At 33.9% G+C, this 14,579-nt stretch overlaps 1 long non-coding RNA gene across 1 annotated transcript in view; it reads right to left on the reverse strand.

Annotated features, from left to right (window-relative positions):
• Window positions 1–718: 718 nt before the first annotated feature.
• LOC125689254 (uncharacterized) overlaps window positions 719–14,579 on the reverse strand; it is a 67,925-nt gene continuing 54,064 nt past the window's right edge. The window contains exon 5 of the long non-coding RNA XR_007375140.1: window positions 719–1,958. This is a non-coding gene — a long non-coding RNA (uncharacterized LOC125689254). The remainder of the gene's footprint in view (window positions 1,959–14,579) is intronic.

Genomic DNA, 14,579 nt, shown 5'->3' on the forward strand with positions numbered 1-14,579 from the left:
ATTCTAAGCAATATATAACAGCCCCATTGTTTACAATAAAATAGAAGTGCAGTTGTAATATTAATCCAATGTAAAAAACTAATTTCAGAATAAAGATGAAAATCAAACTTTGAAATTACAAAAATCTGGCCAGGAAATTCTTACAAGATCATAAGATTTCAATTAATGTGCAACTGAAACATTTTACAGAAAAATCATGTAGAGAAATGTCATTATACAAAATAATGTAAATGTTGCTCATAAGTCAGTTTTACTAATAATAATATAAACACATGTACAAGTAGATGCATTTCCCTAAGAATTAATTAGAAATGCTTTCAGCTGATCCCAGTAGATTGGTTTACCAGCATACACACAGACAAGCAGAAAGGAGTGGAATATTTTACAGAAGATTTCTTCTCTGGTATGGATGATCTGGATAAGATGAAAATACCTGCATGAATGTGTAACAGGTATCTTTAGCATCTCAGTCCAAGCATTCAAACTGAAATTTTTCTATTGCTAATTTTTTCAAATACTAATCAGATATTCAGATAGCTGACCAGAGCTTTCTTCCTGAAAACTCACCAGATCTGAATATTTCTGTCATTTTATAAATTGAACTACATTTTGGAAAAAAAAAAAAAAAAAAAAAAAAAAAAAAGATTAATTACCTTTTCTTTCTTCTTTATATAAACACACAAGAAATATATATTGTGAGAAATAAGATGATGTTTCTATGTTCTACACAGCTGACAGTAGTTTTTTTTTTCTTAAATATGGTGAACAACTTTAACTAGATTAATGCTTCATTCATGTTAGTGTAATATTATAAAAAAGGTACTAACATAAGCTATTACCATTCAAAGTAAATATTGGAATCATCAGGTATCACTTCTCATTCAGATTTAGATTTAAAAGATGAGAGTTTTTATTTTTAAGTTCATTCATTATAGCTGAACTAACATGTCCTACAATATACATCCTACTACAACTCATTAAAGGCTTTGAAATGTAGTCTTTGTCATTCATATTTGAAAGGCAGAAGATGCATTCTTCTTCTACTCCATATATAGAATATTTTAGGCCAATTTCATGACAGATATTTTTTATCTAACCATTATGAATCCTAAAATAATCCTCTACGCTGGTTAGCTGAACATGGTGTCATCTCTCTACCAAAGCAGGTAGATGACATTATATGTAGTTCAATCAAGATAAACATAGCTGAGGTTGGATGCTTTCCTACTGAATCTTGTTTTCATAGGGTTCTGTGGCAGGTCTTATGTTCCGTTATACAGAAAACTGGGGAAGTAGAAAGATGAGAAGTAGGGAAAGAAGAACCAGAATGTTACTTAGATTTAAAAAAATAAAGGCAAAAAGCAGTGAAAACTCTCTTTTCATGGTTATATAAAATATACTTTTTTTTATGCTATTTCTAAATAGTAGTAAATGTTGTATTATAAACTCCAGCATTTTAGTATAATTTATTCAAATTATATTACAGTGAAATACACAACTGAAATAATGGCTTCCAATCATATGTAAAATACTTAACTTATACATGTTTACTTTTTTTTAGCATTTATTTAATTTATTAAATGGTTCATTTATGTCATTAATATTATTTTTAATCAGATTGATTGCTAAATAATGCTTCTAGAAGGGAAGTGTATAAATGTTGGCCCCTATCAAATAAAGGTGCCATACCTATGGATTACTTGGGCAAACTGATGCATTATAAAATTTCAAAACATCATTTATTCTTGTCAAAGTGTAATAGTATGCGATGCATCACCATAAATCATTTTTCCATTATTTAAAGCATTGAAAAGGTCACCTCTGGATGCAGGACAATACTAGCCATATTGGTTTTGTTAAGTGAGTGATCAAGCTAATCACTGGGAGAATTCTATTCACACTTTTCAAGTGCAGACTGTTCTTCATTCCTTTTATTTCTGTCAAGGATGGCTTCCTCACTGTTGAAACAAGAAAAAAGAGAGAGATACTGAGTTAAATGAGTCTATTAAATAGAATGCTGATTGTACTGCTTCTAGACAAAGAGTGGCAGGTACCAATAAATTAAATGCAAACTACATCTAAGAGTGTGCCTAGAGAATTCCAAAATCTGGAGGAATTGATTTGTCAGTTCCACAGATGAATTGGTTCATGCAACACCAGCACAGAAGAACCAAATCAAGGGACCTAAGAAATTCTAGTTACAAAGAATATCACAGTATATGCTGTAAAAGACTTTGTATTCTGTTCACAGTGCTGCTAATGATTTAGGTGAGGACCAGCTGTAATGACTGTGCAATATTAAAATGGTCAAAAGTACGCAGGATTTTAGGAGGATAATATATATGGATAATCTGCAAAGCTTATTATTAATTCTGTCCCCTATAATTTTATTTTTTTAAGTTGATGCTGGACATGCTGAGCCCTGTCTAGTACCAATTTTTTTTCAGCTCTCAAGATTAACACCAGCTTAAATATACAGCTATCTGGAGACTATTGCAATATTGACATAATATAATTTTGTTTCACTGACATTATAAACACTACCACAATTTTCTTTGGCCTCATGGGGAAAGCTGATTTTCACTACAAATGAATTGTTTCTCTGAGATTCTCAGCAGCTACTGAATGTCACAGTAGAGTATATCAGACATAAAATTGTCCTCCAGGCTCAGGAAAGTCTTGCTCCAGAAGCACTGCATCCTCTCACAGAGTGGACTTTATCAAGGACAGTTCATTCTGTTCTGACTCCAGCTTCTGCATCATTTGTATTCTTCCTTTTTTAATGCTTGTTGTCGATTTTGTTTATTCTTTGTGAAAGCACTATTCCCATTTGTCTGGAGCACCTCTTATTTGAGTATTTCCTTGTTATTAAGTATAGAAAGCATGCAGTCATCTAAGCCTCAGCTGGACATTTGTTTGATCAGTGGGAAGGTATTTCAATCATAAAACACGGGCTCAAATAATATTCAGCATTTAGCTCTTCCTTTTCACTGATTCAAAAATAAATCTCAAATTTTGCTTAGATATAATAATGAAATGTCTAAACTTACATAAAGAATTTTGCTTTCCATCTTCAGACTAGTTTGTCATTTACACTCACTGAAAAATACTCATAGATAAGTTTATTTTAACAAAATGGTAAAATCAGCAGATTGTCCTCTGTCTTCTTGTTCTGTATTTTCTTTTTTAAAACAAATGTTTTCTTAAAATCTAGTCCTCTTTTGTCTTCTGTAATTTCATCTTATTCTGGCTGTCCTTCATTTCTACCAGGTCTATCAGATTCTCTTCCAGATGATTCTCATCCATTTCCAGCGATATAGATTCTATAGATCTATTACAAGACTCACTGATACTCTCTTCTGGTCATCTGACCTCATCAACAAGGACAGATTCATCTATCATCTTTATTATAAAATCCCTGTTGTTGTTCTGTGAATTATCTCTATCTCTCAGATCTGTCTTTCTGTCTTAGTGTTTCGCATCTCATATGGGATGTTCTGCCATCAACACAGAACTTTCTGTTTTCCTCTCCATATGACTACTCTGAATATCACCTCACTTTGATCTCATCACACCACACCTTATGACTATTTTCCTTTTTTTTTTTCCTCCAGATTTCTCAAAAGCTTCTTGTCCCTGCATCATTTGTAAGTTTTTTCTTCACTTATTTCAAAGGAAATGTTTTCACACAAGCTCTTCTTATCTCCTGTACTGGTGAGCTTTGCCCAGCCTGAGTTTATGTAATCTGTGTATGTCCACTAAGACCATTGCTGCAAAGATCATCATTTAAATTGGTTACCTGTTCTTACCATTCTGATAAATACTGTGTCATGTACTTTTCATACTTTTTTGCTTGCAGGATTTTGGTTTCATGTCAGATATTTTACAGCATGCAGAGCCACATGGACAGGAAGATATAGCAAAATACTTGTGAGAGGCTCATCCAGTCATCACCTGCAGACAGACAGGATCTAAGCTGGCATCTAAAATTATGTCTACGTTTAGGCAACTACACATGAAACTACAGTTTCATCTCTTGCTCCTTTTCCTTCTTATTTTTCATTTGCAAGGACATTTGTTGTAGGGAAAAGTGTATGTCCATAGCAGGGATATTGGAACTAAATCTTTAAAATCCCTTCCCACCCAAAACATTCTGTGATTCTGAGATTCTATAAGAAGCAAGTGAATAGCTGTTCAACTTCTGCAGACAAGAGCCACATTCTTGCATTCTTCATTTTTCAGACTAAAACACTCTGATTAACAAAAATTAGTTCAGGCTGCTTTTTTTTTTTTTTTAATCAAAGTACTCTTCTCACTCCTCTTTAAATACATCAGCTACACACGCAAATCCAGCTTTTCTGCTTGATGTATTTAAGTACCTGCCTGTTTCACACTCAGCAAACAAAACAGGATAGAAAGTGTTTGCCTCTCACAAAGACAGCAAAGCAAGTAAAACAGAAGAAAGTTATCTCCAAGGAATTTTCTTTTCATAGTATATCAGTAATAATCAACCATTCATGTTTTTTTTGTAAAAAACAATCAAAGGAGCAATTCCACTAATTAAGTCAGTTATATCACCTTGACAAATTATCTCTTTAATGAACAGTTTCAGCTGTACATTCTTATATTATTTTAATTATCAAAAAAGCATAAATTTGTTTTACTTTAATAATGAAAAAATAGGTAAGAACCTCTCTATCAGTTCTACATTATAAAATATAAAAGCTTCAGATGTTTTCTTTTTATCCACCACACAGCATTTCAAATTGTCTTTTCAGATCAAATGGCTTTGGCAAGTGATTAAAATCCAAATAGAAGCGGTGATCATCTAAAATGTTATTTGTTGTTAGTAGGTGGTAATACTATTTATACACAGTGAAAGAAGGAAAAACCGAGAAATGACGGTGAAAACCATCTTATATTGGATATTGGTGGGGAGAGAAAAAGGGAAAAACAGAAGAACTTGGTAGTCTTTGAACACACATTGATGTTCTTCAATCATCTGCCAGCATCAAATACCTGTCGTTGGGAATTTATTAGCAACAATTTTAACAAATTCTGCAAATCCTGGGTATGTTCCACGTGCATTTCAGATAACTTATAGTGCATTATGAACTCTTTAGCCTGCTCTGACTTCATTCCTTGACCACAAGCGATGAAAAAACAACAGAGAAGGAGGTGGATGAAATTCAATCTTCTCCCAGTTTGCAACTTTGGTTTCTCTTCTGAACTGTGATTAGTCTGCAAATTTCCCAAGAAAACTGACTCAGCATCTTTATTGCTGTTTATGTTTTCATTGACATTTCCATGATAGGAACTACTCTTTCACAAAAAGGAACTTTCATTCCTCAATGTTTATGTCTGTATATACAAGGAGAGCTGGAATATCTAGATGCATATCCAGTTGGTTGTTTTTTGGTTATTTTTTTGTAGAAGTATTTGTGGTCTCTGAAAAAGAGCAGCCTTATTCTTGTTACATATTCTAATTAGCAATGTTTTTATACATTCATTTTATTATTCACTGAAAATAATAATAGCTGATAAACTCAAAAATAACATGAAAAAAGACCACCACCATCACCAACAACAGACAAACAAAAGAATTGTTCTGTGATAATAATATATTTATACAATTCCAGTAATTCTGAGGCTTAGTAATGTTTAGACTGTCATCAACAGATATTTTTCTTTCTTGTTTCTCAGTGTGATTGAGTATTTTCTCTTCCTATCAGTGTTTCCTTCATCATTAAAAAACACTTATTTACTTGTATCAGAAACTCCAGCAGCTGAGAGGAAAACATAAATACTATCATTTTGATCCCTGTTTTGATAGCAGGACAGAAAGAGAAATAGTTGATACTGTTAATCTTCAGTTAAATGCCTACTGAAAGCTTTAGGGACTTCTGCTTGGAGTCAGCAGCTTACAAGGAGAAAAGTCATGTGCAAGAAGCTGATTTGTCTGTGTGTAAACCAGATAAAATATGAGATATTGTGCCTGACTGAATATGGCCTTGGCTGAAATAGATTGTACACACAGATTTCAAGAAAGTGAGTGGTCTTTTCTGTGCCGATGAATTGTGTATTTATTCTGGTGCTGAAAAACTGATTTAGAATTTTCTGCAGAAAGTGACATTGAAAGCACCTCTTTAAGTTACTTATCAAATTTTTCAAGTAGTATTGAAGTAGCAATATTCAAAAAAGCAGGAAAGAACCTTATGGTTGTGGGTATGATGCATTTAATGAAATTTGGGTTTGTGTAAAAACATTCAAACCAAATATCAAACAGTAGGCTACAATCACCTAATTTTATACATGCAGACTTTCCAGTGTTGATAACTTCTTCATGAAAGCTAGAACAAGTGATAAGAAAGACTTTTTAACTTTTAAAAACTTAACAAATCCCCTTATATTGATGTATATACTTCATAAGTGATTACAATATAATCAAAAAGCTTATTTAGATTTTATTTAATAAAATTCAATCAAAATTTTAGCATATGTTCAAGGGAATAAAATTAGAAACTGTAGGAAATATAACAGGATGAAATCTTTCCTAATTTTGTTTAATTTTGTGACTTGTTCATGACATAATTTGCATGACATAATTTGGGAAGACAACCACTCTTGATTTAATTATCATAAAGCATAGAATATTTACTGTATCCCAAAGATAATCATTAAAATCATAACACAGAAGTACTTTATTTTCTAGGATTGGTAGCCCTACCTTCTAGAAAAGATACTGTAACAGCTTTGTGTTTAAGTTTACAAGCATTTTAACATATGCAATTGCAAGCAATTATTCACATTATGTCCAGATGGTGGAAAGCAGTCCTAGGAGAGGTCTGTCAAACAGAATAATGCTGTAACAAGCATTTTCCATAATATTACATTGTGAAGACATTAATTATTGCTGCTACTGCCTACAATTTCTTGCTAAAGGAATTCTGAAACAGAGTTTCTTCATGCTTTCAAAAAGCAAATTAAAAGTTTGAGATCATGGTTATGCTCTTAAAATACTGGTATAAATTATTATTTTCTTCTAAAATTTTCAGAATTAATTTTTTTCTTGATTATTTATACCAGGAACTCACAAAGCCTTTGGACAGAACTGTTCATACTCTTGGAAAAAAATGTTTAACTTGTAAGAATACTTATTACATTTTCAGCTAATTAGTGTTGGCAAAGAAAATATTATACACTGCCATCTAGCTCAACAGAAAGATGTTTCTCATACACAACTTTCTCTCCATAAAAGAAATTGAGACAGTGATAAAAGACCTATATGTGAAGTCCCTAGTGATTTAAGTGCCGAGGCCTCTTCTCTGGACTCATTCACAGTCATGTAAAATTCTGCACAACATTTGTGAGCTTTCACCAATAGTAAACCAAACTCTAAGTTAAAAAGGGTATTAGAAGAACTAATAAGATATCATTTTTTAATGAATTAATGAAACCTGGAGACTGGGGAGGGTACACAGATGGGTACTTTTGGAATTTCTTGACGGAAAGAACCTGAAATATAAATTTCAGGACTTAGACATAAATTCCCTTTAAGACATCATCTATCAAATCCAAGAAGGGATTGAAATGAAGCCATCATTTCTATAATCTTCTTCCTATTATTTTTCCTGTTTTTAAATGCAGAAGTTACCAGTGACTTACTCAAAATGATGAAAAATGTAAATGCATTTGCATTGAAGATTAAAACTTTTTAAATATTACTTTAACAACTACTTGAGAGATAAATTAAATGCTTATTCTAACAGATGTAACATCTGTAATAGTCATTTGGTATCAAGTTCATTAAAATTAACTTCTGTCTGCATAATCTGTAAACAATATTTTATTCTTATGTTGTATGTAATTCTGTGATTCACTAAGGAATAAATACCACACAAATATTAGCTGACCACCATGCCTCCTTACTATCATTATCTGTGGAAAATTTAAACATAACTGATACACTAACATTGATAAAACCTTGTAGTTTATCTGGATAGGATATACATAAAGAGAATTCCCTTAAAACATCAATGGCTCTTGTGTTTTGAAGGCTGCCTGTTGCAGAGGATTACTTTTTTAAACTCAAGTTTTTATGTAGAAAGTTACCAGGTGGGAAATGAAAATTAGGGATGTATCCCTCAAGATCAGCCATGGTAGATGACATAGAGTCCAAAAGGAATAAAAGTACTGGTGGGTGTCAATGAATTTTCTGAGGGAATAGTTTTACTAATGAATTTTCAACTGAATTGCAAATAAATGTTTTCTGTAGGACCTGAGGACACTGGAAATTGATTGTGCTCATAAGGCACACAGAGCAAGTAGCTAAATTAGTTTCTTCTTTACCTACCTCTGTGTTAGAGTTTATGGTTGATGAAATGTTCTTCAGCTGAAATGATACACATTTGCTATCATCAGCTCTTAAACAGTAATGACTTCATTGTAATTATTAGCTTCTCTAGGAGCTGTTTGTTCTAGTTTGTGGAGTTTGTTTTCTAGATGTGAACAAGTGAGATGTAATGAAGCCTGCTTGTGTGTCATTGCCACTCACATCTCATATATTGCTTTGCTACCTTTTTTATCCAAGAAAAGAGACGACACAGCATGCAAAAGTCTGGAGTACCATGAACCTTCACTTGTTTCCTCAGTTGAAAAATATTTAAGCATGAAATAATTTTAAATAAAGCTCATATAAAATCTATCTTGGGATTATACAAAGTTTAAAAACTAATGCTACTAATGATATGTAGTTTTTCTTTCACTAGTTGTGAATTGTGGTAATCAGACGTTTCTCATCACACATTTGTCATTAGTTAATGTACTGTGTTTTGTGCTTTGAAAAACTTGCAAAAAAAACTTCGCTCCATGCCTTTAGAAAACACTAGTGTGTGCCTTTGTTTCACTCCTTCTGTTGCCACTGTTACAGAAAGCATGAGTTATGAGTGAACAGTTTAAATAAAAAGGGAAGTTCGTGTAGACTAGAAGGAGATTGAAAAATATATTATCAAATTCCCAAAGCTGATCATGGAAATGTCATTTATGCCATACATAATCTTAAATGGGAAAATGCTAATCAAGATTATTTATACTGATTAAAAACTATCACAATAATAAACCCAGGCAAGGATCCTGCTATGCTGGAAACTGCACTGAAAAGGGCAGAGAAACAACCTTGTTGAAAATGACTGACTTTAAAGCGTAAGCAATGATTAAGGGAGTGTAAGACAAAAAACTGAGAGAATGCTACAACATATCTTATGTTCTGGCTCCAGCTCACTAAACACTTAATCATTTCCCCTCTTATTTTGGGCTTTATGGTAAAGGTTACTGCTAGGAGGAGTAGTACATGGCCCCTCACTGCAAGAAAGACATTGAGGCCCTGGAACGTATTCAAAGGAGGGCAACAAAGCTGGTGAGGGGTGTGGAACACAGGGCTTATGAGGAGAGGCTGAAGGAGCTGGGAATGTTCAGCCTGGAGAAGAGGAGGCTCAGGGGAGACCTCATTGCTCTCTATAACTTCCTGAAGGGAGGTTGTAGTGAGCTGGGGGTCGGCCTCTTCTCTCGTGTCATTAGTGATAGGACCAGAGGGAATGGTTTCAAGCTACGGCAGGGGAGATTCAAGCTGGACATGAGGAAGTTTTACTTTTCAGAAAGGGTGGTCAGGCACTGGAATGGACTGCCCAGGGAGGTGGTGGAGTCACCGACCCTGGGGGTGTTCAAGGAAAGACTGGATGTTGTGTTGAGGGACATGGTTTAGTGGGAGCTATTGGTAATAGATGAATGGTTGGACTGGATGATCTTTTAGGTCTTTTCTACGATTCTACGATTCTATACATGGAAATTCAGTTTCAGAGGTGGTTTTGCAGGTGCTGGCAGGTGGCTCATTCTTTATATTTAGGGCTTCTTTTTCATTTAGTGGTGTTATATTAAAACAAAATAAACAGATTGTTTGTTTCAGTTGTTTTATTTGGCAGAAACAATGACAGAGGGCCCAAATTTAATTACATTCCACCATATCTCTCCTATCCGTCATTTTTAATGTTAGGTCTTTTATATTAACAGCCATGGAGATAGTTGCAGAGGTGAGTGATTGAAGCCCTTCACAAGTGACTGCTATTTATGTCTCAGCTCTGTTTCACCTCTGATTCTCAGTTGGCTTCACTATAGTGGTTGAAGTGCCCCCTTTTATTCTTTTTTATTGCCTTTTATCGTCTATCATTCAAGGCTATTCTAATTTTACCTAAACTACATGGCTATATATAAATTAGCTCTGCTTAAAAAACTTCTGCTAATTTTTCAATATTTCTTTACATATTAAATTTTCAACATTTCAGTATTTGCTAATACAAAAGGTGATATTCTGTTCTGTGGGGAAATGATGTTGCCAAAAGTCTCTAAAAAAAGAAGTACTGGACACGCAATTTGTAGATGGATTTCTGAACAAAATACAAGACTATATAAGACTATATAAGTCAAGTGAAAACAGAAAGGAAAAAGGGGAGCCACTGCAAACCAAGAAGGTCTCTGTTTCTGCATTCACATTCACAGATAAAAGTAAGAAAACCTTAAATTATGGAAGTGTCAAAGCAAGCATTTGGCCCTACTAAGCACAGAAGGAAAAAGTGGCAGTTTTCCAAGGGTAAGATCCCAACTTTAAGCTTCTGCCTTCTTCTTTCTCTTCAATTATCAATTATAAACATCACAACTAAACGCTTGAAAACAGTGATAATCTCATATTAAATCCAGCCTTTTAACTACTCCAGATAGGTATTAACTGTTCAGTTTATTACAATATATTAGCTTATTAGCTGTCCAATCTACCGATAATGTATTTTGAAAGCACAGCAGTAAACGTCGAAGTATATATCTTTTTGAAAATATATGCTGACAAAAAATAATTGTGAGATTAATGCTTTTTTTTTTTTTTTTTAATCTCTCCCAAAATTAAATTTAAAGAAAGCCCTAAAATGTGCTGTTTGTTCTAGTGTTGCTTAGGGCACAGTCCTGCTGAGATCTGTACCACTGAGTTGGTATAATTTTCCTTGTAGTTCAGATGGAAAAATGCCAGAAAGTGAATTAGCCAAACAACATATGCCAAATGGGGATTCTCTCGCCAGGATTTTTCTGAACACATTAAGATATTCATCTGGTACTCTGTAGGAGAACAGCTTTCATCCAAAGGAGGGTAAGAAAAAAATGTTGGACAAACCAACCTCCTAAGTTATCCAATCCACTTGGACATACATCAATTTAAGATTACTTGAAGAGTGGAAAAAAGTATATACAAATGCCCCCCAGGAGATGTTTAGTTCTTCCTCATTTTCCCCATGAATTTTGGCTCCTATGTTCAGTTGCTTTTTATAAAATTCAGGCTCAGGTATTCTGAAAAAGAAAGGTGCAAAGTTCATCTGAAATTAAGATGTATTATTATTTTAATGTGATTTCACCAAATAAGGGGGCAAGAAGAAGAGTTCCATGTATTCAATAATAGATCCTAATTAGACATTTGCATAAATTCATCAGGCATACTTCTGATAGTTCTTAGTCCTTATTTTTGCTCTGACTATTCTGTTATACAACGAAGAATAAAAAGAAAAATTGGGAAAATATTGAGATTGAAAAGATGACAACTCAGACATTAAGAAAGGTATCTAAGAACAGACTGGTTTGAAGAGGGAGGAAAGCTGAATTTTCATGGACAGTTGCCTCACATTTTGGCAACACATTTTGGCAGCCACTTTGATTTTTGTGTTTGTTCCACTGCGATTCTTCTACTCTTTCCATGCACAATAGAGTCCACACAGCCTAGACCACTAAGCCCTTCAGAACTCTAATAACCCAATGGGTAGCTTATCTTTTGGGTTTTTTTTTAAGAAATGATGTTTTACAGAAAGTCTGTTGTTCACTAAGGCAGATTGACCGATTCTTGAAAGAAAGTAAATATAAAGAATAAATGGCATAGATTCTGAAGTAGAGTTGCAACTGCAGTTTATATATAGGATCCATAACCACATGACATTAAAAAGAAGGTAATTTCTTTTGCAAATATTAGGCGTCTCACTTAAGATGCTAACATACAAACCTAATCAATGACTTGCTTAAATCAATCTGTATGCCAGACAACTGGATGTTTCCTGATGGAAAAAGGTATGCATGTTTTGAAAGAAATCTCAGGAAAAAAAAAAACAGTGAAATTCAGTAGAATTTTGTAATGTAATTTAAAAGAACTAAGCCCTGTCTCTTCTGTTCTGGATGTAATTGTCATAACTGTCCACAAATTCTGTCTTGACTTGTGTTAAGGTGACACTGGCTGGAGAACTGTAAGCACCTCAACAACATGCGATTCCTTATTTATAAAATCACAGGTGTTTTGTATCTGAACATCTAAATTTGTATCTAAATATCTAAAGTTCACATTAAAAAAAATCCATGGTAATGCTGGAGTATGTGTATTTTTAGTCATACCACAATTTTATTCTGCATTCTCCAGTCCATATGAAATAATTTTACTGTCATAACAGTATGACAACTAATTATTTTAATCTGTTCATCTGCTCATCTTCCTATTCAAGATCTGCATTTGTTCTTTGTTTTGTATAATCTTATTTTGGTATAACTTGTCTGCTCTTATTTCACTCTGGTTTTTTTCTTACCATTTTTACTCCAGTCCCCACAGAATACCTCAAAGCTTTGCAATTTCATTATAAATTTTTTACTTTTGGACAGTATTCTATATATTTGCTGTTTCTGCAGAATGTCTTCTAGAACTATATGTGCAATCTAGAAGAAAATTAGTTTTGAAACCATCAAAGAACAATGAATACACACGTGAATGTACATATATGTATACAGATGTCTACAATGGGGGAAATTACTAATTCTTTTGCATGTAATCAAAAATAACTGTCACTGTTTTTCTTTTGGAATGTAACTGGAAATGCTGGAAGTGAGAGTTTCTATATTTAGCCTATCGGTAGAAAAGAGAGATCAGGAACTGACACTGAGCTACACGCCTTCACCCTTCACCCTTCCAAGCTTGAAGTTATTTTTCAGACCCAAATATTTGATTTGAAAATTGATTACATGAAGGAGAAATACTGGTCATGTTGAACAAAAAATGCTACATAGTACATTCTGAAACTAATTTTTGTATATTGCAATTGGATTCATTTTTAATAGAATTGGAGTCAGGTGTGAAATAGACCATGAATGCCAGTGCTTAGAATATGAAAAGAATTATATCTATTATTACAAGTTGTCTAGAATACCATATTTATACTCATCATCATCAATTTCAAGTGAAGCTTTCTTTACAAAGGTTTTTTTTTTTTTTAGACTTCATCTAAAGGCATGTAGGCAAAACTTCCCATAGTTTTACTAGAGGGGAAATGTGCTAAGAAAAAGCAGATTTTATAATAACTTCCAAAGGATACTGAAATGAAGATTTTCATGTATGCCAAAAATATGAACAAATTCAGGGCAAGAAAAAAAGCCTGTGATTACTGAAATAAATAAATGTACTGTCTTGATTAATTTGGCTGGATAAAAGAGGGCATTGCAGGGTCAGGGCAGGAGATGATAGCATTGGCAGATTGGTGTTTTTCAACTTTTGGCTTACTAATTCAGGAAAAGAGTAATCCATGACTTGTTTTTAATGTTTTGCAGAACAGAGCTAAATAAGCAAGTGTAAAGTCACTGCTTTGAGGTTCATTTTATCTGCTGAGGAGTTTGCAAAAAAAAAGATCTTACTCCCTTAGTTTTGGTGTTGCTGAACATGAAAGTCAAAGCCATGTTGAACAGGACACCGTAGAGTCCAGTGGCAGGTTGCAACTGAAGGTAAAAGTGCACAACTGCAAATCAGTTCAGAATTTGTAACTGCTACTTTCTACTTTTCAATCTGATGGGTAAGATTGAAAATAATGCCAGCAAATTAGTAATGCTGAGCCCTATTGCATGAAAAAAAGATCGCTGCAGTGCTGAGGTTCTGAGATTGGTGAGCTGTACTTCTCAGAGGTTGCCAGTTGTTTTAGTCAGTAGAATGACAATCAGCATTCAGTGTTCTACACAATGTCCATAGTGTTTGCTAATTGCTGCTATATCTGGCTGTGAGAAGAACATATGTGCAATACATGCTTTTGAAGTCTGGCATGAGCAGGTTGTTATATTAGGCACAGGTCCATGGTGCCTATTGTTAAGGTGATGATACTGAATGAAACAGATCACTTCTGCAATTACTGAACAACACACTCCAGACCCTTCTGCCAGTAGATGGGCAGCCAGGTTCTTCTTTATTCTTGCAGCTACTGCATATGGGATTGTTAAATATGATGCAGAGACTGCACAACCTTAAAAATTCCTTTTGACCTTGATAACAAGCAATAATATTTTACTGTTCCAGTGTTTCGGTCCAGCAGCTCACATCTCATCTGCTCTCATCTGCCAAAGAAGCCTTCTCTCTCCTCCTGCATCTTTCCTGCGGGAGGACTTGCCACTAGTTAACTGTACAACACACAGAAGGATTTAATCTTCTCTCTCACCGGCATGGTGAAATGTCTCAGTGTAGCCCAGAATTACTA

Source organism: Lagopus muta, chromosome 2 (assembly GCF_023343835.1).
Source record: "Lagopus muta isolate bLagMut1 chromosome 2, bLagMut1 primary, whole genome shotgun sequence".
NCBI classification, from domain to species: domain Eukaryota; kingdom Metazoa; phylum Chordata; class Aves; order Galliformes; family Phasianidae; genus Lagopus; species Lagopus muta.